Source organism: Bubalus bubalis, chromosome 15 (genome assembly GCF_019923935.1).
Source record: "Bubalus bubalis isolate 160015118507 breed Murrah chromosome 15, NDDB_SH_1, whole genome shotgun sequence".
NCBI classification, from domain to species: domain Eukaryota; kingdom Metazoa; phylum Chordata; class Mammalia; order Artiodactyla; family Bovidae; genus Bubalus; species Bubalus bubalis.
The window spans coordinates 77983450-78009042 of NC_059171.1; positions in this window are offsets into that span (position 1 = coordinate 77983450).

Genomic DNA, 25593 nt, shown 5'->3' on the forward strand with positions numbered 1-25593 from the left:
ACACGACTGAAACAACTTAGCAGCAGCAGCAGCAGTGTGTGTGTGTGTTCAGTGAAACTTTTCATTGTATTCCGTTCCTCTATTCGCCCATTTCTGCATCTGTTAGTGTACTGTCATAATTATTAACTTTATATAGATTTTAATGTTTGGTAGTAAAAGTCCTCCATGTTGGTTCTACTTCTTCAAGATTGTCTTGGCTATTTTTATCACTTGTAATTACATAAAGATGACTCAGATGAAAGAAGCAATATGCAATTTGATTTTGGATTCACCTCATTTTGTTTTAATTTCCCTATGATTTACAGCCCCAAATTCTGACTTCCTTGACAAATTATCTATGCCAGTAAATGAACAAATGCACACTCGTGCCCAGTGCATCCTGCTTCCTGGACATATGCGCTTTGTAGCCTCTGTCACCCGGACTCCTGCTTTGGACTGGCCTTGAGGCTAACTTTTAGCTCCCGAGACAGCAAAATCATGTCTTCTGATGCTTGGTCCCTGGGACACTGACTTTGCGATGCTTCCTTTTCAAACCTAGGAGAAGCTGGGGCACTGTGAGAAGCTAACCCAGCCATCTGGAGAGCTGTTCAGGCCCCAAGACCTGGCTGAGGTTCCAGCAACAACCAGCACTAACTTGCCAGCCCCAGGAGTGAACCCTTCTGGGAATAAGTCCTCCAGCCCTCTTCAAGCTACCCCAGCTGGAGCCACGTGCCCAGTTGAAGCGCTCGAGAAAATGAATTCCTTTGTTTATTTTAAGCCTCTAAATTTTGGAGTAGTTCCTCATACACTCATGGAATATATGTATGTGTGTGCATATGAATATATTGGGTGGTTTATTACACATTCATAGAATTGCAATGTGAGATGAAATATTTTTAAACTCTTCTTGGTATTCTTGGAAGGAGTGTTGGCCTAACGCCTTTTCACATCAGAAGTGCAAATATAATTGAAGAACAGTTTCCCTCTTGAATGGCATAGAATAGAAGAATAAGACTGAAACCTTCTGAGTAATTGGACACCATGCCCCATTAATCCAATCCGTTCAGTAAAGACAAGGCAGGCTGGATCCTATAAAGTGCATTACGATAACAGTAGTTTTGATGATAATACAAGGATTGTGATTGTTCTCAGGTGCTTCTGTGGTCAGTAAATAACAAGCCCTTGGAGTTGCTGAATTGCAGATTGTGTAAATATATGTTATATGTCATGTCTCTCATTTCCTATAATGGGTGGAGAACCTAACAGGATATATGAAGATGATCCTACAAGTGAATTATACTTTTTAGATAATTATACTCTTTCCAATTGACATATTTACATTGTAGAAATGTTTGTCAGGCGCACAGCAGGTCATATATGTTCTGGTTAAACGATCTTTTCTCCGTGTCTCTGATGATCCTTGTAAACATGGTGAGTCTCCTTTGATGCACCTCCAATGATGCAGAGATGTGCCCCAAGTAATTTGAGACTAATAACCATTAACATGCTGAGGTTTGCAAATTACAGGCTTTATAAATAACTTGGAGCAATTCAAGGTTATCTCTGTAAAATTCTACTTGATTGCATTCCGACGTCTCCTGCAAATTGTGTGCTGTAAATTTTCTATCTACCGCTCTCCCCGCTTGCTCTCTCTACTCTTCTCACTTTGCTCCAAGCTCACAGGGGAGCCCTGGCAGAGATCTGAGGGCAGGGAGGTGGCAAGATCAGGGTCTTCCTTCTTTTTCCTCTCCCAGCAAAATCTCTGCAGGTTGGCGGTGTCCTTGGCAACCACAGCTCATCTTAGATGCTGTTCCCCATGCAGCACCCCCTCCCTCCGGGATCCAGTGACTACCTTCAGCAGCCCTGCAGGGACCGGACGGTGATAAGCCTGTGGACTCTGACCAAGTGCTTTCAGCGGCCCCCTGGGAGGCACTGCTGAGTCTCACTTCATTGCTGACTGGCCGGGTGACTGTGGACAGTCCCTGGTCCTCTCAGACCTTCGGTATCCTCATCCGTCAAGTTGGGCAAGCACAGCCACTACTCCAGGGCTGCCGGGAAGCACAAATGGGTTCCGTTGTCGCCACCGTCTCCAGGATGTCTCCTCATTTCCGTCTGCCGAATGTCAGTGCTGAACTAGGCAAGGGACTACTAAAGTGTATACATTGAAAAGTGCTACTTATGAACTTAAAAATACAGGCCTCGTCCCTGGATCAAAGCCAAGTCCAGTGACCTAGACTTTGCAGGGACAGGGCCTGGAAACCTATATTTTCAAACGAACATGCCAAGCACCTGATATTTGGAAGTCACTCGACAAGATGTCCTCAACAGCCCTTAGACACCAAAAAAGAGCTTCCTTGCGTTGGTGCCCCCAGCTCCGGCCCTGGGGCCCACATCGACTGTGACCCTCTGGAGGTCAACTGCATGGCCAGTTTCCTGCTCCAGGCTCTGGCAGAGTCTCTGCAGATTATATTGGACACCTTCTCTCCCTCCCTGTTTCATAATCTAATTATCACAGCCACCAGATGTGACAGGCTCTCTCCCAAACCCATTTAAACATCTCAAAGGGCACCATTCAGGACCCAGGCCTTTTATCATCCGCCAGGCCCCAACCCGAGAAGCCTGGAAGATCTCCTTGTGCTAATTAGCAATGAAATGTCCTTCTGCCAGAGTAATCCGATTATCAGGCCCGGGAGCAGCTGCAGACCTTCACAATCAAGCCCACATGGAGACAGCACGGGGGTCGGCCCCCTGGAGTAGCACGCCTTCCAGTAGGGAACACTGGAAAAGACCCTGATGCTGGGCAAGACTGACAGCAGGAGGAGAAGGGGGTGACAGAAGATGAGTTGGTTGGATGGCGTCATCGACTCAATGGACATGAGTTTGAGCAAACTCAGGGAGATAGTAAAGGACAGGGAAGCCTGGTGTGCTGCAGTTCATGAGGTCGCAAAGAGTGAGCGACTGAGCCACTAAACAACAACTCCCTACAAATACTTCCCTGGCCTGTATGTGTGTGCTTGAAAATGTGATGAGTAGAAAGGTGCCTTTCGCCAGGAAATCAAATGCACAGATGCAGGCTGATCCACCCCTTTCCAGAGCTGTGAGCCATGTCAGTCCTGTGGTGCCTCCTCTGGTGGCTGACATGAGCCAGCCACGCCTGTCACTCACCCAGCACAGCTTCCTGTGCTTCATTCTGGACCTTTACAGGTAAGGCCTTTCTTTCTAGACACATGGGATTATACCGTTGATATTGCTCCTCAACCTTTGAATGAATGGTCAGTTGCTAAACTGTGTGTCTCTCTGTGACCCCCATGGACTGCAGCATGTCAGGCTTCCCTGTCCTTCACTATTTCTCGCAATTTACTCAAACTCACAATGGCACCCCACTCCAGTACTCTTGCCTGGAAAATCCCATGGATGGAGGAGCCTGGTAGGCTGCAGTCCATGGGGTCGCTAAGAGTCGGACACGACTGAGCGACTTCACTTTCACTTTTCACTTTCATGCATTGGAGAAAGAAATGGCAACCCACTCCAGTATTCTTGCCTGGAGAATCCCAGGGACGGAGGAGCCTGTTGGGCTGCCGTCTATGGGGTCGCACAGGGTTGGACACAACTGAAGCGACTTAGCAGCAGCAGCAGCATGTCAACTGAGTTGGTGATGCCATCCAACCATCTCATGCTCTGTCGTCCCCTTCTCCTCCTGTCCTCAATCTTTCCCAGCATCAGGGTCTTTTCCAATGAGTTGGCTCTTTGCATCAGGTGCCCAAAGTATTGGAGCTTCAGCTTCAGTGTCAGTCCTTCCAATGAATATTCAGGGTTGATTTCCTTGAGGATTGACTGGTTGGATCTCCTTGCAGTCTAAGGCACTCTCAAGAGTCTTCTCCAACACCACAGTTCAAAAGCAGCAGTTCTTCAACTTGGCTATCTTTATGGTCCAACTTTCACAGCCATACATGACTACTGGAAGAACCATAGTTTTGACTATACAGATCTTTGTCAGCAAAGTGATGTCTCTGCTTTTTAATATGCTGTCTAGGTTTGCCATAGATTTCTTTCAAGGAGCAAGCATTTTTTAATATAATAGACTAGGTGGCTTAAATGACAGACATTAAAAAAAATTGCTGAAGTATAATTGATTTACAGTGAACATGTTTTCCTCGTAGTTCATGTTTTCCTCATAGTTCTGGATGTTGTAAGTCTAAAATCAAGGAGCCAGCATGGTTGAGTTCTCTTCCTGGCTTGCAGATGGCCACCTTCTCAAGAGGTCTTCATAGTATGAAGAGAGAGCTTTGGTATTTCTTCCTCTTCTTATAAGGGTACTAATCCTATCCCAAGGGCCCCACCCTCAACTAAGCCTAATAGCTTCCCAAAGACCCCACTTCCAAATGCCATCACAATGGGAGTTAGGGATTCAGCAAAGAATGAGGGAAGGGGTATCGTTCAGTCCAGAGCACCTTGGTTGACTTGAAATTCCCTTTTGGCATTTATATGTATTGTCATCCTCCTTTTTCATCTCTTTCCTCTAAGGAACACTGAACAGTGGGTGCTGTGCATTTTACAGCATTCAATTATAATAATGAATCACATTATGAATAAGACAGCCGAGGCATCTTAGTTTTAACTCATTGAATCAAGAAAAGAAATAAAAATTTTCTTATGAAGATGGCAATATGTTTATTCAGGAGAAATATTTTTAAGAGTTTTCTGAGGTAGAAGTGAAATCACAAAAATAACCCAGTATAAAGCCTTCTAGGGGCTTCGCAGGTGGCGCAGGGGTGAAGACTCTGCCTGCCGTGCAGGAGATGCAGGTTTGATCCCTGGGTTGGGAAGATCCTGTGGAGAAGGAAATGGCAACCCACTCCAGTATTCTTGCCTGGGGAATCCATGGACAGAAGAGCCTGGCGGACTACAGAGAGTCAGACGTGACTAAGCATGCACGCACAAAACCGTCCAAGGAGGGAGCCCTTTGTACATCCCTTCTTTGAAGAGCATCTGATGGTCTGAGACAGCTATGGGAGTGGAATTGCATTAGAGCAGAGGGATTTGAAGGTAGCTGCAGGACTGGAATCTGGAAAGAAAGGGGGACTGGAATACGTATCTTTGAGGGGGCAGGTAGAAAGAGGAATGAGGAAAAACAAAGACCCATCAGCCTGTGAGGAGGCACAGGCGAGAAGGGAGTTTGGGAGATATATGCCCATTGCTGTGAGTTGTTATGTATGGAGGATGCCCTGTAAACCCTCCTCCACCCTGACACCTCGGGAAAGTCTGCTATGCTCAGTGAGGCTCTGTGCAGATGGCTTATCTCAGGGACTTCCACGAGGATGAGTTCTGTTCCAGGTTAGCAGAGAGTGAGAGCAGCTTCAGCACGTCAGCAGAGACCAGAGGGGTACCTGCACAGCCTGTTTTATGGACAAGCACCTTGAGGTTTGGCAAGGACGTTGTCTAAAGCTACGGTGTAACCTGAAATAACGCATCTTTAGAGCTTATTCAAGGAGAATTCAGATTGTCTGGCTTCAGTGACTGAATCATTTACACACTTCCGTAATGTTTCTAAAGAGGTCAAGTTGTGAGAATGGCTACAAGGTGGTAAGGTAGATGAGTCATGAACAAAGGCTTTCCTCTGAGAGTTACATGGTGCCCATCCCATTTCTGCTTGAAAAATCAAAGGTGGCAGAAAGCTCACTGCCTCCCAAGGAACCGATTAGATTTCTTTTAATTTTGGGGGGTTAAAGTTATTCTTCAAAATAAGAAGTTTGCTTTCGATATTTGAATCTCTTAGTCCTCATTGAAAATGTTGAGGTAGCATCAAAGAAATATTTCCCCCAAATTATCAGAAAGTCTTTCCAACTCTTAGAGGGTAAGTCATAGCTGCAATGACTCTTTTCTCCCCAAGGCTAAAGAACCACAATGTTGCGAATGAACGTTTCTATGACAACAACATCAAGTTCCTTCTCCAAAGGTTGCCTAGTTCAACCAATGCTCAGTCTTCAAGAACAGCTTCCCAGGTGGCGCTAGAGGTAAAGAACCTGCCTGCCAATGCAGGAGGCATAAGAGATGCAGGTTTGATCCCTGGGTAGGGAAGATCCCCTGGGAGGGCATGGCAACCCACTCCAGTTTTCTATTCTTGCCTGGAGAATCCCAGGGACAGAGGAGTCTGGTTGGTTACAGCCCATAGGGTTGAAGAGTTGGATGCGACTGAGCATACATTTGAAATTAGTAATTTTTAAAGAAAAAAAAAGGTTTTATATGCACAGGATATTAGTCACCAACAACTTGCTTTCTATTGAGCCAAAGACATGTTAGGAGGGACCTGGGAAGGAATGTAGGGAGCTGGCTGATGGAGCCGTGGAGTAAAAAAACCGCCATCTGCTGAGCAGGGGACAGGATCTGAGAGGTAGCTGCACAGAGTTGGATCTGCTTCTCACATAGTCAGGCTTCCCTGGTGGCTCAGCTGGTAAAGAATCCGCCTGCAATGTGGGAGACCTGGTTTCCATCCCTGGATTGGGAAGATCCCCTGGGGAAGGGAAAGGCTACCCACTCCATATTCTGGCCTGGAGAATTCCATGGACTGTATAGTCCATGGGGTTGAAAGGGTCAGACACGACTTAGCCACTTTCACTTGCACTCACATAATCGAGAGGAGACAAATCACACAGCAAAGTATGTCCCTAGGAAGGAACCAGGCTCCCTGTGGGAAATTGCAGCACCCACGGAGCACCAGGGGTCCCGGGGTCATGAACATGGGCTGGCAAGTCCAGCCAGGGAGGACTGAGGGGAGGTACCAGCACCATCTCTCATTCCCTGGCTGGGGTCCCTTCCCCGCCAAGGCCCATGTCATAGCGAATCATTGTCAAAGGGCTCTCAGGTCCCTGGCCAAGGAGCATAAGGAGAGGCTGTGGCCCAGGGCCGAGCAGGAGACGGAAGCCGGCGGGGGACAGCTGTGGCTGTGGAACGGTTCCTGGCAGATTTCCAGACGATTCAGCAGAAGAGCCAGAAGGTGCATCCGAGGACTCCAAGGCCCACTGTGAGCAGTTTAAGCTTCTGCACCAGGAAGAAGAGGCATTGGGGCCGTGAGATGTTAGCATGTGAGGACGTTGGCACTAATTGTGGAGAGCTGATTTTGGAATCAGGCTTTATTTTCTTACCCCATAGGAGAAGGCAATGGCACCCCACTCCAGTACTCTTGCCTGGAAAATCCCATGGATGGAAGAGCCTGGTAGGCTGCAGTCCATGGGGTCACTAAGAGTCAGACACGACTGAGCAACTTCCTTTTCACGTTTCACTTTCATGGATTGGAGAAGGAAATGGCAATCCACTCCGGTGTTCTTGCCTGGAGAATCCCAGGGACGGCGGAGCCTGGTGGGCTGCCGTCTATGGGGTCGCACAGAGTCGGACATGACTGAAGCGACGCAGCAGCAGCAGCAGCAGCAGGACAGAGGAAGGAGACGCTTTCATAGAAAGGACATGGCTTATTCCAGATCTCACAGACAGCAAGCTGCGAACCAGGGTTTGAACTCATGTTTGTTCCGCCCCAAGCCCACCAGTCACACTGCACTGAAAATCAGAAAGCAGGCGGAGTTTCCCTCACTCTTTCTGGCCCTCATGGTCCATATGCCTGGAGAGTAAATGTTGTTCTAATGGTTTTCCCTAATGCTTCTGGGATGGGAAAAATAAAACCCAAACCAACTCAAATAAAGATCATCTCACCAACAGAAGGTATTTAGCATTTTTGTGAAACCTTAGTCCTTCCAGTGGCCTTATAACCCCTGCTTTAAATACTCAAAATCCATGGATTTGGGGCAATTCCAGGGAAGATTCTACATTCTACATTCCATTTACTTGTGAGACATACACCTGTCCCCAAACCAACGAAGGGTGTCGTGTTTAACCTGCTTCCATAGACCTACTCTACTTTTACAAAACTCTAACAACTTTTAAAGAGAAGGAGAGCAAAGAGTCCCACAGACTTTTTCTTTTGAGGTGGTGCTTAGAAAACTATTCACCAGCCGTAGGTCATTGAAAACCTGAGGAAGTAGGCGGATGAGTCAGGATTCTGGTGGTTTTCCCATTAGACCCGGGAAATCCCCTCTCCCACTCAAGCAGCATCTGAGAGCCCAGGATGGGAGAGGCAGCTGCCCTCGAGTGCCCTCATTCACCTGTGTGTCTGTGCGCATGTGTGACAAAGCTTTCTTTGTGTGTCCATTTTAACTGTGCTGGAAAGAAGTTACTCGATCAGACATCACTGTGAAAGTTAACAGTGCATCCTGATTACATTGCTGAGTATCTGCCACCTGAGAACCTGCCCTGTCCATCAGTTGTCAGGTGGGGTCACCTGAATTGTTCAAGAACCTGAAGACACTTCTGCTTGGGTTTCAGGATGTAAATGATGCGTTATGTCCAGTTGCATGGGGGAGAATTAAATACAATCTATGTTTACACAATAGCATTGAGTACATTTGTCCTGTATTTGCACATAGAATGGTTGGGCGTCTGTGTGTGCTCAGTCGCTCAGTCATGACTGACTCTTTGAGACCCCACTGGACTGTGCTGCTGCTGCTAAGTTGCTTCAGTCGTGTCCAACTCTGTGCGACCCTATGGACTGCAGCCCACCAGGCTCCCCCGTCCCTGGGATTCTCCAGGCAAGAACACTGGAGTGGGTTGCCATTTCCTTCTCCAATGCATGAAAGGGAAAAGTGAAAGTGAAGTCGCTCAGTCGTGTCCGACTCCCAGCGACCCCATGGACTGCAGCCCACCAGGCTCCTCCATCCATGGGATTTTCCAGGCAAGAGTACTGGAGTGGGGTGCCATTGCCTTCTCCACATTGGACTGTAGCCAGATAGTAAAAAAATATAGTGGTTATCTCTACGCGCTGGGATTTCGATAATATAGCTCTCCTCCTCTTCCTCCTCCTTCTCTGTCTTCTCTTCCTCTTGACTTCTCCTCCTTGCTGACCTGGATTTCTAACATTAGCCATTAACTGTGTGCGTCTGGCTTACTCCTACTTGTTTTCCAGGATGCTGCCTCTCCTCTGGGAGGGCTTTCCAGAGATGCCAAGTGAAGGTTGCCTTCCTGCCTTGACTTCTCAGAGACCCCAGGCCTCCTTTCCCAGAACTGCTATCCAGTTTATGGTGCTTAACTGTTAAGCACCTTGGCCCAGAGGAGGGGCCGTGGGCAGGGTTGATTCCAGGATGAGAAGGGAAGCGCCATGCATGGTGCAGGGCACTTGCAGGGCAACCCTCTGAGATGTGGTGGCAAGCCAGTATAGTACATAGTCACAGAACAAAAGGTTCCTTAGGGGAGATGTCCCTGTGACTCAGATGGTAAAGAATCTCCCTGCAATGCAGGAGACCTGGGTTGGATCCCTGGGTCGGGACAACCCCCTGGAGAATGGCACCCCACTTCTGTGTTCTTGCCTGGAGAATTTCATGGACAGAAGAGCCTGACAAGCTATAGTCCAAGGGGTCACAAAGAGTCGGACACAACTGAGCGACTAATAACACACAGGAGAATTTTCTAAAGCCAATATTGATGGAGCTGCTGAAGTTGAGGCAGTAGAGAATATAAGAGTTTCTTGGTGGAGCTGAGTAGGAATGAAGACTGGAAACCTGATATTCCCAGAGGTTTAGATGTTTTGGGCTCCTAGCTTATAATATCATTAGAACACAAGTAAATACTTGTTAAGTAATTATATACAACAAATTTTACATCTTCCCTTTGTAGTCAAGAGCAAATGAATATTAGCGTATTGAAAATTATCTATTTTGTCAAGTAGTTAATTGAAATTCAGCTATTTTATTCTATATATTTTCCAAATGAATTTTTCAATTATTTTAGAAGCTATGTTATTTGTAAGCCAGATATCTAGTCTCTTACATAGTTATGAAATGCTTACTGAGAAAAAAATGTGATACCACAGAAGAGAACAGAGAATTAGGCAGTAGCCTGAGAGATTTTCTGAAGGACCATTTTCAGCCTGATGAGTCTAATCTCCCATGACAGGGTAATGGGGTTTAGAGATGGGAAGATGGGGACAGGTGTAATATATCTTGACTTGAGCAAAGTTATGGATTCTTCATAGCATGACACATCTATTTCATATTAAAAAGATATTCCCAGTGACAACTGCTAGGTACATACCCAGTCATGTTTTCTTGGGTAATATTTTGTGAAAGCTTGTCTATGCGAAGTATAAAGAGAGATTTTCTAAAAAGATGGACTGAAATGCTGGAATTGTGAAAATCAAAAGTCACCATCAACTCCTCCATCACTCTGATCCATCCCACTCATCCAGCCCTCATATCCTATCAATTCTACCACCAGGGATCCGACAGAACTTCACGCCGTGTAGACACCACGCCTTCATGGCAACAGAATCAGAAAAACAGGCTTCTGACCTAAATTCCCTATGAATTATCTCAAATATGGTACCAGAAGGAAAACATTTCAGTTGGCATTCTAATGCTTCTTTGATCCAAAGTCATGGAGTAATTTTTGGAAACTCCATTTTTCTCAATCAAGCCTTCGTCTTGCTGTTGGGAAAATGACGAGCTTGTGTTACATCCGTGGTGTTTCGCCTTGACCCCTCACTGCTGTTGCCATAGGTTAGCTTGGGTGAGTGATCTTTATAAGCCTCAAGTTCTCATGTCTGAAAAGGGTAGAAAGAACAGTGATTTCTTTGCAGAATTTTGGATAACTCTCCTTCATGAAGATAACCTTTCATCAAACATTTCACAAAAATAAGTAAAGTATTATTTATAACATTTATAAAAGCATAAAGAATGATATTGTCCCAGAGCAAATCCAAACTACAGAGTTCCAAGCTGACAGCAGAAATCAGCCTAATGAAATTCACTTCTTTCACATCTCCACCTGGCTTCGGGGACAAAGTGACACTCCATCCAGGTCTCACTGATGAGAATGCATTACTGCAGCAGGAAGATATGCAGGCATCTCAGAGGAAAGCAATGTATAACTGTTATGCAAGAAAAGTTTCCACTTCAGTTGCTTTCAATGCCAAAATCTTCCTTTTAGATGAGTGCAGACCCAAATCCGAAACCAGACATGAAGAGTTTAAAGGTCAAAGCTGCTTCATCATTTCTTTTTTTATTAAGCAAATCCTGATTAAACAAACCCTTGAATAATACAAAGCCATAAGTCATTGACAGGTCCTTAATGTGATAGAAAAATCTGACTTTCAGATTGTTGAACTTCTAAGATGTAATGAGTAGGAAGGCAGAGATGTAAAATGCATTCCTCTTTACACTAAATGAGCCCAGATATTTTCCCTTAGCTCAGGCTTAGAAGCATTTTAGGTTTCTACTATAGCTTTTGCCACCCTATTAGGAGACAATCACTCATGACAGGGAATTTGAGTGAATTATGCAATCTCTGAAGATACACCAATGTCTCATAGTCCCCAGTGTCTTTGATGAGCTCACTTCCTGAAGTCATCAATGCATGCTTTAAATGCAACCTTGACTATAGCCTTGCGACTTCCTGGAAGCTTTCTCTGATGCGTTCTAATGCACGAGGAGAGAGGGCATGCATTCCTAATCTTTGTTCTGGGTGGCAACAGTGAGAGTTGAAGGGAAGAAGGGACAGGCATTCGTTTTTGTTTTTGTTTTTGTTTTTTTAAGATGTTTTTGATGTGGGCCATTTTAAAAGTCTTCATTGAATTTGTTACAATATTGCTTCTGTTTTGGTTTTTCAGCCAGGAGGCATGTGGGACCTTCGCTCTTCCACCAGGGATTGAACCCGCACCACCTGCGCTGGAAGGTGAAGTCCTAACCGCTGGGCCACCCGGGAAGTCCCAGGACAGGCGCTCTTGATGGAGGAACCAGCGCAGGAAAGGTGTGGAAGAATAAGTGCACACGCAGGGCATGCTTAGAAGATCATGCATTGACTGAATTGTTTTTCCTTGGCATGTTGACTGTTTCATAGGTTAACACAAAAAGAAGGTAGAGTTCAGAGTCATTTCCCTTTATTTGTAATTCACACAAAGACCTAAAAGTCTCCACTAAAATGAATAAGAGTCAAACCACAATAGTTAAACCATTGGAGGGGTCAGTTTCACCAGGACACATCCATATGCTGGCTATAACCATGGGCACCAAGGATAGGGCCCTGTCTTTGTGGAGTCTGAGCCCTGGTGAGGATCATAAAGAGATTCCTTAAGTTAAGTTATCAACAGAGATGGGTGCATTAACTTCCTACTGCTATGCCAACAAATGACCACAAACCAGGTGGCTTATAGCACATTGGATTTCTTATGGTTCTGGAGGTCAGAAATCAGACCTGGGTCTCACAGTTTGGCAGGGCTGTGTTCCTTCTGGGGCTCTGAGGGAGAATTCATTTCCTTGCCTTTTTCTGCTTCTAGAGACCTCCTGCACCCCTCCGCCGGCGGTCGAGTCTCCATTTTCACAGCCAGCAGCGTGCCACAGTCAAGCCTCTCTCAGACTTTGCTCCTCCCAGTTTCACTTAGAAGGACCCTGTGGTTACTTTGGACCCACCGTAACAACTTCCCAGCAAAGATGCTTAATTTAATCTCATCTTCAAGGTCCTTTTTGCATGCAAGGTAGCACATTACAGGTTCTATGGGTTAGGGCACCAGCATCTTTGGAAGGCTATTATTCTGCATAACTAGGGAATATTTCTCTGAGCTGATCCTTGAAGTTTGGGTAAGATCTGAGTCCATTAAATTTATTTTACTTCCCCCTGCTTCTTTCCTTCCTTTCCCCCTTCCTTCCTTCCTTCTTTCTTCAGTTAATTTAGTCCAAAAGTCACTGGGAAGACCAAAGTGAATCAGCAACAGTAGCCTATAGGATGCTATCAGAACCAGACCACAGAGCCAGTCCAGGGGTGACCAAAATGCTAGCCTGAGATCCAGTATCAGAACGGGACAACAGAGGCATAGACTGGCATACAGGCATTTACTTATCTAAGTAAATATGCTGGGAATGGGAGCCGGTGTTTCAGTGGCAAGAAGGAAGGAAGAAATATGGAAAGACATCTTATGGTAACACCATGTGCGTTATTACATAAGTAGATGAGTAGGTAGTTGTAAACATAAAACAACTAGACTTAAGGGGTGTGTGTGCACAAGCACATCTCCACTGGGAGGGACTGTGGACAATAGCAACTAGGGTAGCAATTAGCATCTAGACCTTGGCTTTTAAATACCGTGGACGTTCAGTGCACTATCCGAACAGGAGTTGTCAAAGTAGAAGCATTTTGGTGCCCCAGACAGCACCCTGGACAGCTCTCTGAGGGCAGACTTCCTTCCATCATATCAATGCGGCATCCAATTGCAAGTCTGAGCTGCGTGTCTTGTCTATCATCACTTGAGTATGCCGAGCGAAGCACTGGGTACCCACACTACGTGCTGCTGAAAGTACATACAGGAAAAAATCACCTCATTGAATAATGACTAAAGAGAACATTACTTCATCTATGAAGTATAATTGCAGTTCAATGGGAATTAAACTGGCTTTTCAAAAATTCAAGAAGCCAGAGCCTCTGTAAAATGGAGCATAAAACCACTAAGTAAGCAGAATTTAAGACAAAAAGTCAACAGGATGAGATAGTGAAGGAAGGTAAACAAAAAGAGAAAAGTCGCACTGAGGACTAAAAAATATGGAGATGTAAAATTCCATAGGCCCAAATAAACAATACAGACCACAAATATGCAAAAAATACCTCCAGGTTTCAGAGGAAAAGAACTGAGATTAAAACCAGCAGTAATTTCAAGAGTGGGAGGCTATAATAATGTATTCAGAGCTTAAAATATATAAAATTTAAATTTATGGAGAAATGTACTTTCAAAATAATTAATGAAATTTTAAATTGCTAAAAGCAATAATTGTATATTATTAAAACATAAATGGCCACAGAAACACCCTATGGCTATTCACCAGGGTAGCTGTGCATAGAAAAATGGAAACTCGTAGACCTTTCATCAGACACAGGCTCTCGCTGTCTCTAGTCCTGGGCACCCAAGACATCACTGAATACTATTAGTTGGTTCCGGATTAGGGTAGTGAGATTACAGATTTTTATTTACATCTGCTTCACAGAGAAGGCAATGGCACCCCACTCCAGTACTCTTGCCTGGCAAATCCCATGGACGGAGGAGCCTGGTAGGTTGCAGTCCATGGGGTCGCTAGGAGTCAGACACGACTGGACGACTTCACTTTCACTTTTCACTTTCCTGCATTGAAGAAGGAAATGGCAACCCACTCCAGTGTTCTTGCCTGGAGAATCCCAGGGACGGGGGAGCCTGGTGGGCTGCCGTCTCTGGGGTCGCCCAGAGTCGGACACGACTGAGGCAACTTAGCAGCAGCAGCAGCAGCAGCAGCATGTTGGGTGAGTACTCTGCCACATTCTTGAAGCTTCTGGGCTCCAGAGTGTAGGGCAAGTGGAAAAAGTCCTTTTAAAGGGAGAGAGAACTTGCTTCACCTCATACCGCTCTGCAGAACAGGATATGCTGCTTTGTGAGTCTCTTTGAATTTTAGGGGTAACCACATACCACATTTGGGAATATTGTTTAAATCCATTTACTCTTAAGGTAACCCATAGGCTGCAAGTTTTCATACGGGCTCAGCACAAAAGAAGACTCTGCTTTAGGTCTTTAGAGCTTTAGACTCTGCTCTCTGGGTCTTTTGAACCAGACAATAGTAAAGGGAAGGTCTGTGTCAAGCCACAATGCAGGAAACTGTTGGTGGAAGGGAGCACCTCATTTTGTGGGACAGCACCCCAACCTTGCACAGAGTTACCTCAAATCTATGCTGAGTCTCAGAAGCCCATTCCATCTGTTTGTCAAGCCAGTGACTTTGTCGTATAAGGCACATGGCCGCAAAATTAATTGGTAGGTTTTAGCTCATTACGAATTCTCCTTCACAGTAAAATGATTTCCTCGGTTAGTGTCAATGCAAAGTGGGATACTATGGTGATGAATTCCACAAGCCGCTGAATGATGATGGTTCTGTTGGAAATGTTTCCTGCAGGGAAGACACATCTGCATGTAGAATATGTATGCGTTTCTGTTAGAATAAATTGCTGCCCACTGCACTATGGAAGGAAAACAAGTACCGCACCTACCACCTGGCGGCAGGGTGACTGTGTTTGGCAGCCGTGCTGTGTCAGCAGGGCGGCCCCACAATCGGCTTTCTCTAGCAGGATACTTCAGAGAATGAAAAGAGGAGCTCATGGGACAGCAGCACCGAAGGGATAAACCACGACTCTATTTGGTCCCTGTTGTTCAGTTGCTCAGTTGTCTCCAACTCTTTGCAACCCCAGGGGCTGCGGCATTCCAGGCTCTCCTGTCTTTCACTGTCCCCCAGAGTTTACTCAAACTATGTCCACCAAGTTCATTATTTCATCCCACCATCTCATCCTCTGTCACTTCCTTCTCCTCTGCCCTTCATCTTTCCCAGCATCAAGGTCTTCTCCAGTGAGTTGGCTCTTCACATCAGATGGCCAAATCATTGAAGCTTAAGCTTTAGCATCAGTCTTTCCAATGAATATTCAGGGTTGGTTTCCTCTAGGATTGACTGGTTTGATCTCCTTGCTGTACAAGGGACTCCCAAGAGTCCTCTCCAGCACCTCAGTCCAAAAGTATTGATTCTTCAGCACTTAGATTTCTTTATTATTTTATTATTGTATTTACTTGACATTAGTCACTGCCAAGGAAATCATCAGTGCACAGAAAATGAAGCCATAAACAAGATGAAAAGACAACCTTCAGAGTGGGATAAAATATTTGCAAACAAAGAAACTGACAAAGAATTGATCTCCAAAATACACGTTCATGTAGCCCAAAAAAAAAAAAACACAATCAAAAAATGGGCAAAGACAAAAATAGACACTTCTCCAAAGGAGACATACAAATGTGTAAAAAACTCATGAAAAGTTGCTCAGCATCACTAATTATTAGAGAAATGCAACTCAAAACTATACTGAAATATCACCTCACACCAGTCAGAATAGCCATCACCAATAAATCTGCAAACAATAAATGCTGGACAAGATGCGAGGAAAAGGGAACCCTCTTGTACTCTAGGTGAGAAGGTAAATTAATACAGTCACTATGGAGAAGAGTATGGAGGTTCCTTAAAAAACTAAAAATATAACTACCATGTGACCCAGCAATCCCACCATGGGCATATACCCAGAGAAAACTATAAATCAAAATGACACATTCACCCTAATGTTCATTGCAGCCCTATTTACAGTAGCCAGGGCATGGATACAACCTGAATGTCTGTATGCAAGGGAATTAATAAAGAAGGAGTAGCGCATATACAACAGAATATTACTCAGCCATGAAAAGGAACAACATTTGGTCATTTGTAGAGACAGATGGACCTAGAGACTGTCATACAGAATGAAGTAAGTCATAAGGAGGACAGGGGAGTGGGTGGGATGAATTGGGAGATTGGGATTGACATATACACATCGCTTCAGACTTAAATTGAAGAAAGTGGAGAAAACCACTAGACCATTCAGGTGTGACCTAAATCCAATCCCTCATGACTATACGGTAGAAGTGAGAAATAGATTTAAGGGACTAGATCTGATAGACAGAGTGCCTGATGACTATGGACGGAGGTACATGACATTGTGGGAGACAGGGATCAAGACTATCCCCAAGAAAAAGAAATGCAAAAAAGCAAAATGGCTGTCTGAGGAGGCCTTACAAATAGCTGTGAAAAGATGAGAAGTGAAAAGCAAAGGAGAAAAGGAAAGATATACCCATTTGAATGCAGAGTTCCAAAGAATAGCAAGGAGAGATAAGAAAGCCTTCCTCAGTGATCAGTGCAAAGAAATAGAGGAAAACAATAGAATGGGAAAGACTAGAGATCTCATCAAGAAAATTAGAGATCCCAAGGGAACATTTCATGCAAAGACGGGCTCAATAAAGGACAGAAATGGTAGGGACCTAACAGAAGCAGAAGATATTAAGAAGAGGTGGCATGAATACACAGAAGAACTGTACAAAAAAGAGTTTCATGACCCAGATAATCACGATTGTGTGATCACTCACCTAGAGCCAGACATCCTGGAATATGAAGTCAAGTGGGCCTTAGGAAGCACCACTACGAACAAAGCTAGTGGAAGTGATGGAATTCCAGTTGAGCTCTTTCAAATCCTGAAAGATGATGCCGTGAAAGTGCTACACTCAATATGCCAGCAAATTTGGCAAACTCAGCAGTGGCCACAGGACTGGGAAAGGTCCGTTTTCATTCCAATCCCAAAGAAAGGCAATGCCAAAGAATGCTCAAACTACCGCACAATTTCACTCATCTCACACGCTAGTAAAGTAATGCTCAAAATTCTCCAAGCCAGGCTTCAGCAATACGTGAACCGTGAACTTCCAGATGTTCAAGCTGGTTTTAGAAAAGGCAGAGGAACTAGAGATCAAATTGCCAACATCCGCTGGATCATCAACAAAGCAAGATAGTTCCAGAAAAACATCTATTTCTGCTTTATTGACTATGCCAAAGCCTTTGACTGTGTGGATCACAATAAACTGTGGAAAATTCTGAAAGAGATGGGAATACCAGACCACCTGACCTGCCTCTTAAGAAACCTGTATACAGGTCAGGAAGCAACAGTTAGAACTGGACATGGAACAACAGACTGGTTCCAAATAGGAACAGGAGTATGTCAAGGCTGTATATTGTCATCCTGCTCATTTAACTTCTATGCAGAGTACATCATGAGAAACACTGGGCTGGATGAAGCACAAGCTGGAACCAAGATTGCCAGGAGAAATATCAATAACCTCAGATATGCAGATGATACCACCCTTATGGCAGAAAGTGAAGAAGAACTAAAGAGCCTCTTGATGAAAGTAAAAGAGGAGAGTGAAAAAGTTGGCTTAAAGCTCAACATTCAGAAAGCTAAGATCATGGCATCCGGTCCTATCACTTCATGGCAAATAAATGGAGAAACAGTGGAATCAGTGGCTGACTTTATTTTTCTGGGCTCCAAGCTTGCTGCAGATGGTGATTGCAGCCATGAAATTAAAAGATGCTTACTCCTTGGAAGGAAAGTTATGACCAACCTAGATAGCATATTCAAAAGCAGAGACATTACTTTGCCAACAAAGGTCTGTCTAGTCAAGGCTACGGTTTTTCCAGTGGTCATGTATGGATGTGAGTGTTGGACTGTAAAGAAAGCTGAGCACCAAAGAATTGATGCTTTTGAACTGTGGTGTTGGAGAAGACTCTTGAGAGTCCCTTGGACTGCAAGGAGATCCGACCAGTCCATTCTAAAGGAGAAAAGTCCTGGTTGTTCATTGGAAGGACTGATGTTGAAGCTGAAACTCCATTACTTTTGCTACCTGATGTGAAGAGCTGACTCATTTGAAAAGACCCTGATGCTGGGAAAGATTGAGGGCAGGAGGTAAAGGGGACGACAGAGGATGAGATGGTTGGATGGCATCACCAACTCAATGGACATGGGTTTGGGTGAACTCTGGGAGTTGGTGATGGACAGGGAGGCCTGGTGTGCTGTGGTTCATGGGGTCACAAAGAGTCAGACATGACTGAGTGACTGAACTGAATACACACGGCTATGTATAAAATAGATAACTAATGAGAAACTACTGTATTGCACAGGGAACTCCACTCAGTGCCCTGTGGTGAACTAAGTGGGAAGGAAATCCAAAAAAAGAGAGGATACACCTATATATATATCAGATCAGATCAGATAGTCGCTCAGTCGTGTCCGACTCTTTGCGACCCCATGAATCACAGCACGCCAGGCCTCCCTGTCCATCACCAACTCCCGGAGTTCACTCAGACTCACGTCCATCGAGTCAGTGATGCCATCCAGCCATCTCATCCTCTGTCATCCCCTTCTCCTCCTGCCCCCAATCCCTCCCAGCATCAGAGTCTTTTCCAGTGAGTCAAGTCTTCTCATGAGGTGGCCAAAGTACTGGAGTTTCAGCTTTAGCATCATTCCTTCCAAAGAAATCCCAGGGCTGATCTCCTTCAGAATGGACTGGTTGGATCTCCTTGCAGTCCAAGGGACTCTCAAGAGTCTTCTCCAACACCACAGTTCAAAAGCATCATAGCTATTCACTTTGCTGTGCAGCATAAACTAACACAGTGTTGTAGAGCAACTAAACTCCAATAAAAATAAAAAAAGAAAACAGAACCATCAGTATTTGGCAGTAGCAGTGTCCAGCGCAGCTTGGTGAAGGACATCCAGTTTGTGGAGACCATACCTAGTCTTCCTTCCTGATGCCACAGAACCTTTGTGCCCACAGAGAAAATGCCAGGCTTCCTGGAGAAAGAGGCCAATGGATGTCCACATATGTTCACTTTGTCCACCTGGTTATTGAGTGTTTTCCCAATGGGCTATGTCTCCTAGTGTTTATTTAGTTCTATCATAGATATTTTCATTCACCATGCCCTTTCTAAGAGGTCTATCCACACATCACTCCTCTATATGACATGTAATTTCCAAGAGTTATCTTTTGGAAAAAAATACGAGCTGCCAACCCATCCATTTGCAATCACTATACAGGCTCTGTCTTTTCCATTGTATAATGAACATATATAGAGAACACTACCCGAATTCTTCCTTGCATAACCTTATTGTGTAACTGTCCTAAAGGGGAACCCTTGAGGGGACTCTCTCACGGTTTTGCCTCCAATGGTGAAAGAGACCCATAATTCTTTCCAGTTGTGTTGGCTGCCCTTGGAGCTGCATGTGATTCTGTAGGTGTGAGTTCACGGAGAAGTAGTAGAGTATTAATAGTTTACATTAAGTAAGCTTGTGCTGACATGACAAAATATCAGGGACTGGGCAGCCAAGACAATAGAAATTTACTTCCTTACAGTTCTGGAAGCTCGAAGTCCCAGGTCAGGGTGAAGGCACAGGTGGGTCCTTGAGAGAATTCTCTTCCTGTCCTGCAGATGGTCCACCTTCTCCCGGTGACCTCACATGGCACGGGGTGGGGAGAGCACGAGTGAGTGAGAGTTTCCTCTTCCTATAAGGCCACAGGCCATGTTTGCATCAGACTATGGCTCCACTCTTATGACGTTATCTAACTTTAACTCCTAAAGACCCTTTCTCCAGATATAGTCGCAACGGAGGTTGGGACTTCAACATGCGAATTTCAGAAAGACACGATTCATTAGACAGCACAGTCAGAGCAGGTAACTTTGGACTATGAGCCATATTCTCTTGAAGCTTACCTGTGCCTCTGGGTTAGTTTTGGTCTCACTTAAATAACTTCCACTTAACTAAACAACTTTTTTAAAAAATGATTTGCCAGTTCAAGTAACAATTAGCCAATGATAGTAAATTGAGGTTGCTGAGTCTCTTGATGTCCTAGGATGAAGCATTTGATCCTAGGATTTGATCCATTGATCCTAGGATTTGATCCAAAGCATTTGATCCATTGAAAGTGAAGTCACTCAGTCGTGTCCAAATCTTTGCGACCCTGTGGACTGTAGCCCACCAGGCTCCTCCGTCCATAGGATTCTCCAGGCAAGAATACTGGAGTGGGTTGCAATTTCTTTCTCCAGGGGATCTTCCCGACCCAGGGATCAAACCCAGGTCTCCCACACTGCAGGCAGACGTTTTAACCTCTGAGCCACCAGGGAAGCCTTTGATCCATTGAACCAGGGCTCAAATGGTAAAGAATCTGCCTGCAATGCAGGAGACCCAGGTTCAATCCCTGGGTTGGGAAGATCCCCTGGAGAAGGAAATGGCAACCCACTCCAATAATCTTGCCTGGAGAATTCCATGTATAGAGGGGCCTGGCAAGCTACAGTCCAAAGGGTCACAAAGAGCAACTAACAAACACACAGGGCCCAATAACACCTCTGGTATTAGGCAAAGAAGAGCCACTGTCTCTAAAGAAAGTTTGGATTCTGAAGGTGATGCTAAGCCCAGTAAGGAAACGTGGTGCAATCGGCACATTGTTTAGAAGGCAACCAGGAAGCTCTATTTCATTGCAGGGAAAATGAATCAGAAGTAATGCAAGCAATGAGAAAGCTTTGAAACTGGTTCACGCCAGTGAAAAAGAGAAACGGAACTAGCACCTCACTGATGGGGAGAGAGGGAAAGGAAGAGTCAGAAAAAAGCAGTTTTCAACTACGGGGTAATATAACCCCCACGGTATCTGTTTCTTCCAGACCAGGCTGCAGAACTAAAGCATATAAATAATAGATGAAGGATATATTGATGATGCAAGTTAATAAGAATATTTTAATAATGTGCTTAAATGAAAACTCCAGGGTTGGAGAAGCGATTCAGAGTGAGTATGATTAGAGGTCCATCTGTAGCATCCTGGTTCTCTGGTTGTTTCTTAGAGATGGTTCCTGTGATGGTGACCGGGATATGTGATAACAGAGTATTCATTACATATCAGGCATTGGGAATACATCTTTTTTTAAAAAAAAAAGTTATTTGTTTATTTTATTATTTGGCTGCACTGGATCTTCATTGCTAAACACGGGCTTTCTCTAGCTGCGGCGTGAGCGCTTCTCATTGTGGTGGGTTCTCATGTTGCCGAGCACAGGCTCTAGGGCACATCTGCTTCAGTAGTTGTAGCAAGGGCTTAGTTGCTCTGCATGTGGGATCTTCCCAGACCAGGGATTGAACCTGTGCCCCTTGCATTGGCAAGTGGACTCTTAACCACTGGACCATCAGGGACGTGTATCTTATAGTCCCAGGAATATATCATACAGTGCAGAGGCTCTGTTATTACCAAGCTCTATTTTATATACTTGTGATACATCAAGAAATAAATAGAAAAACCCTGCCTTCTTCAAGTAGATATTGGTATGTGTCATCCTTCTTCCTATATAACTTGTGCAATCCTCCTGTTTCACTTGTGCCAAATAGCCTAACACAGGTACCAAGTTTCCTGAGTGCTACGATAGAGAAATGAGTATCTGACCCTTGATAGCAGCAAGAGGAGGTCTGGACATTGCCCTGCACAATTATAATCCTTGCTTTTAGAACTCTCAAGTTGTCACCCTGTCCCATGCAGGGTAGCAGCTCTCCATGGGCATAGCAGCTTGAGCTCTGACAGCATGGGGAGGAGTAGGAGAGCCAAGGCTGGGGCTGGCACTGCACACAGGAGGTGCCCCCTACCCAGATGCCAGAGATCTATAGGATGTGTACTTCTGAGCTCACCAACCGAGACATCTTGTTTTTGTTCACTCAGCGAGTTATCATTGATATGCCATCCAGGTAAGCAGTTTAGGATATTAATAACCATCTCATTACACGGTCATCAATAGAAGCCATAAAAACAAAGTCATCAAAGACGAATTTTGCATGAACTGCACAGATATGAGAGGGGGAAGCTGGCTGCTGGCTCAGAAAATGAACTTCATGAACTCAAACTCTGGTCAATAGCTTTATATAACTAAAGAACAGAACTTACAGGTTCTCCAAGAGTTTATCTCGTTCTGTGGGATGACTCATATTGACCAAGCACATGATTGAAATTGAGTGCCTATTTATTCTGTTTCACGGGGAGACTAGAGCTGTCTAAATAATCAGTTCATTCTCTCATGCTGGGAAAAGCCGTTCGGGAGACCAAGGCATGAAAAATTAAATGGCGAGAGCTGAGCTAACGTGAATGGAGCGTGTGTGAAGCACTGGGTGCTAGACATTTTATTTATCTCATCACATTTCATTCAAATAAAGACTTTGAGATAAACTACCAGAAGCTCATGGAGTTTCAGTACTTTCCCCAGAGCTGGGGTATAGCAGAGCCAGAGCTTGAACCTACTTCCGTCTGTCCAGAAAGGTATTCTTGAAGCACTCCACTCCTGAAAAGTTAATATCTTCCTGGAATTAATGAAACTTGATGTTGTATTTTATTGTAGGATATTTTCTTATGGAGTCGGGGACAGAAATGCACTGTGATGAGAACGTGACGTCTGAGGTGAGTTTCCTGTGTTTCTATCTTGCTTCTGCTTCCTGCGTGGTTGATATTGAGCAGATTTGGTTTGGCTCCATCAGTAAGTCATGTGCAACTCTTTGCAACCGCACGAACTGCAGCTCACCAGGCTCCTCTGTCCATGGGATTTCCCAGGCAAGAATACTGGAGTGGGGTGCCATTTCCTCCTCCAGGAGATCTTCACGACCCAGGGATTTCCTGCATTGCAGGTGGATTCTTTACCACTGGCCACCTGGGGAGCCCTTGAGCAAATTACATGAGTTCAATTCTCTGCCAAGTCATCTTTAACTATAGAAATGAGGGAAATGACAGTCAAGTGCCTAGCATGTAGAAAGTGCTCAATAAATATTAATTATTATTTCACTTTATACCCCAATTAATTGTCCACTGTTTTTATAACTATGTTAATGCAAACTAATTTTGTTGAATAAAATAAGCCTTCCTCCAGATAGTCATAATACATCGGGCTTTTTGTCCACTTCTTTTGGTTGTTTATTTTTCTCAAGATTTTACACACACTGTCATTCAGACAGCATGATTGTACTACAATTTCATACTGTGAGTTTAACTTTCTAGAATTTTGCTCTGATCCAGGTTATCTTGAGTGGATGAGGCTGTTTCCAAAATCTCTTGGAGGAGCCAGAGAGTCCAGTCAAGGTCCAGAACAGTCCACCTCTCACTGTTACTGGTTACACCATAAAAGTGATTTGACAGGCCTCAGACTTGGGTGGACATTATCACAAGCAGACAGTTAGACATGGAAAGTTAGATGTGTAAGGACTTTTTGATCCTCCCTTGAGGGATCAAGACCCTGAGGTTCCTACAGAAGAGACAGGCCATTTACTGACAACTTGATCCAGGGTCAGCATTCAACAGACATGGTCTGATTGGGCCCACACAGCAGCCTTGTGTGATAAGCCACACGGGCATTGTCCACACCATCCCAGGAGACAAACTTTATATCTCCATGTTTAAAATCCATTACCTCCAGGATAGAATTCATTCTCCAAACTAGATTCATGGACTGGCCTCTGCCGGTTTTCCCCAGCCCGTCACTCATGACTTCTCTGCCTTATGACTTACAGTGCAACCACGTGGAATTACTGGTAGGCACCCCCAGTGCCGCATCTACCTGATAATCCCTGCAACTCATCTGCCCACGTGCTATTTCTCAACTCCGCACTCACTTCCTCTGCTTAGTAATGTTCTTCTAGATGTTTATTTTTAGATTAACCTTTTTTTTTAGCTAATAGACTATTTTAGAACAGTTTTACATTTATTAAATAAATCAATAGATATACTGATAAACTAAGCTGATGCTATAGAGTTCCCATGTCTTCTCCCTCCCCTGCACAAATGACTTCTATTAACAGTTTGAATTACTGTGGTATAGTTGTTACAATTAAAGAATGAGTACTGATACATTTGTACTGACTAAAGACCATATCTTACATGAGAGTGCACTCTGTGTTGTACAGTGAAAATATGTTTGAATAAATGTATCGTGTCATGAACCTACCATCAGTACAGCATCGTAGAGAATAGTTTAATTGCCCCAAAAATCTCTGCTTCATCTGTTCACCCTTCTCCTTCCTCTGAACTCCTGGAGACCACCATTCTTTATACATTCTTTGTGGTTTGCTTGTCTGAATGTTATGGGATTAAAATAAGACACTATTTAGCCCCTTTCACTTCAGTTCAGTTCAGTTCAGTCACTCAGTCGTGTCCAACTCTTTTCGACCCCATGAACTGCAGCACGCCTGGCCTCCCTGTCCATCACCAACTCCTGGAGTTCACCCAAACCCATGTCCATCGAGTCAGTGATGCCATCCAACCATCTCATCCTCTGCCGTCCCCTTCTTCTCCTGCCCTCAATCCTTCCCAGCATCAGGGTCTTTTCCAATGAGTCAGCTCTTCCCATCAGGTGGCCAAAGTATTGGAGTTTCAGCTTCAACATTAGTCCTTCCAATGAACACCCAGGACTGATCTCCTTTCAGATGGACTGGTTGGATCTCCTTGCAGTCCAAGGGACTCTCAAGAGTCTTCTCCAGCCCCACAGTTTAAAAGCATCAATTCTTTGGCCCTCAGCTTTCTTTATAGTCCAACTCTCACATCCATACATGACCACTGGAAAAACCATAGCCTTGACTAGATAGACCTTTGTTGACAAAGTAATGTCTCTGCTTTTTAATATTCTGTCTAGGTTGGTCATAGCTTCCCTTTTACTTAGCAGCAGGCATTTTCCCATGTTTTCTCATGGCATGATGGCTCATTCCTTTTGTCACTTAGGGATGCACTGTATGGGTGTACCACAGCTTGCTTATCTATTCATCTTCTGAAGGACGTCTTGGTTGTCTGCTCCCCCATCTCTGGGATTCTCCAGGCAGGAACACTGGAGTGGGTTGCCATTTCCTTCTCCAAAGCATGAAAGTGAAAAGTGAAAGTGAAGCCGCTCAGTCATGTCCAACTCTTAGCGACCCCATGGACTGCAGCCTACCAGGCTCCTCCTTCCATGGGATTTTCCAGGCAAGAGTACTGGAGTGGGTTGCCATTGCCTTCTCCCAAATAAAACTGATTTAAACTTCTGTGTGTAGGTTTTTGTGTGGACCTAAGCATTCAAGTCATTTGAAAAAATAACTAGGAGCATCATTGCTGACTCATAAGACTCTGTTTAGCAGTGTAAA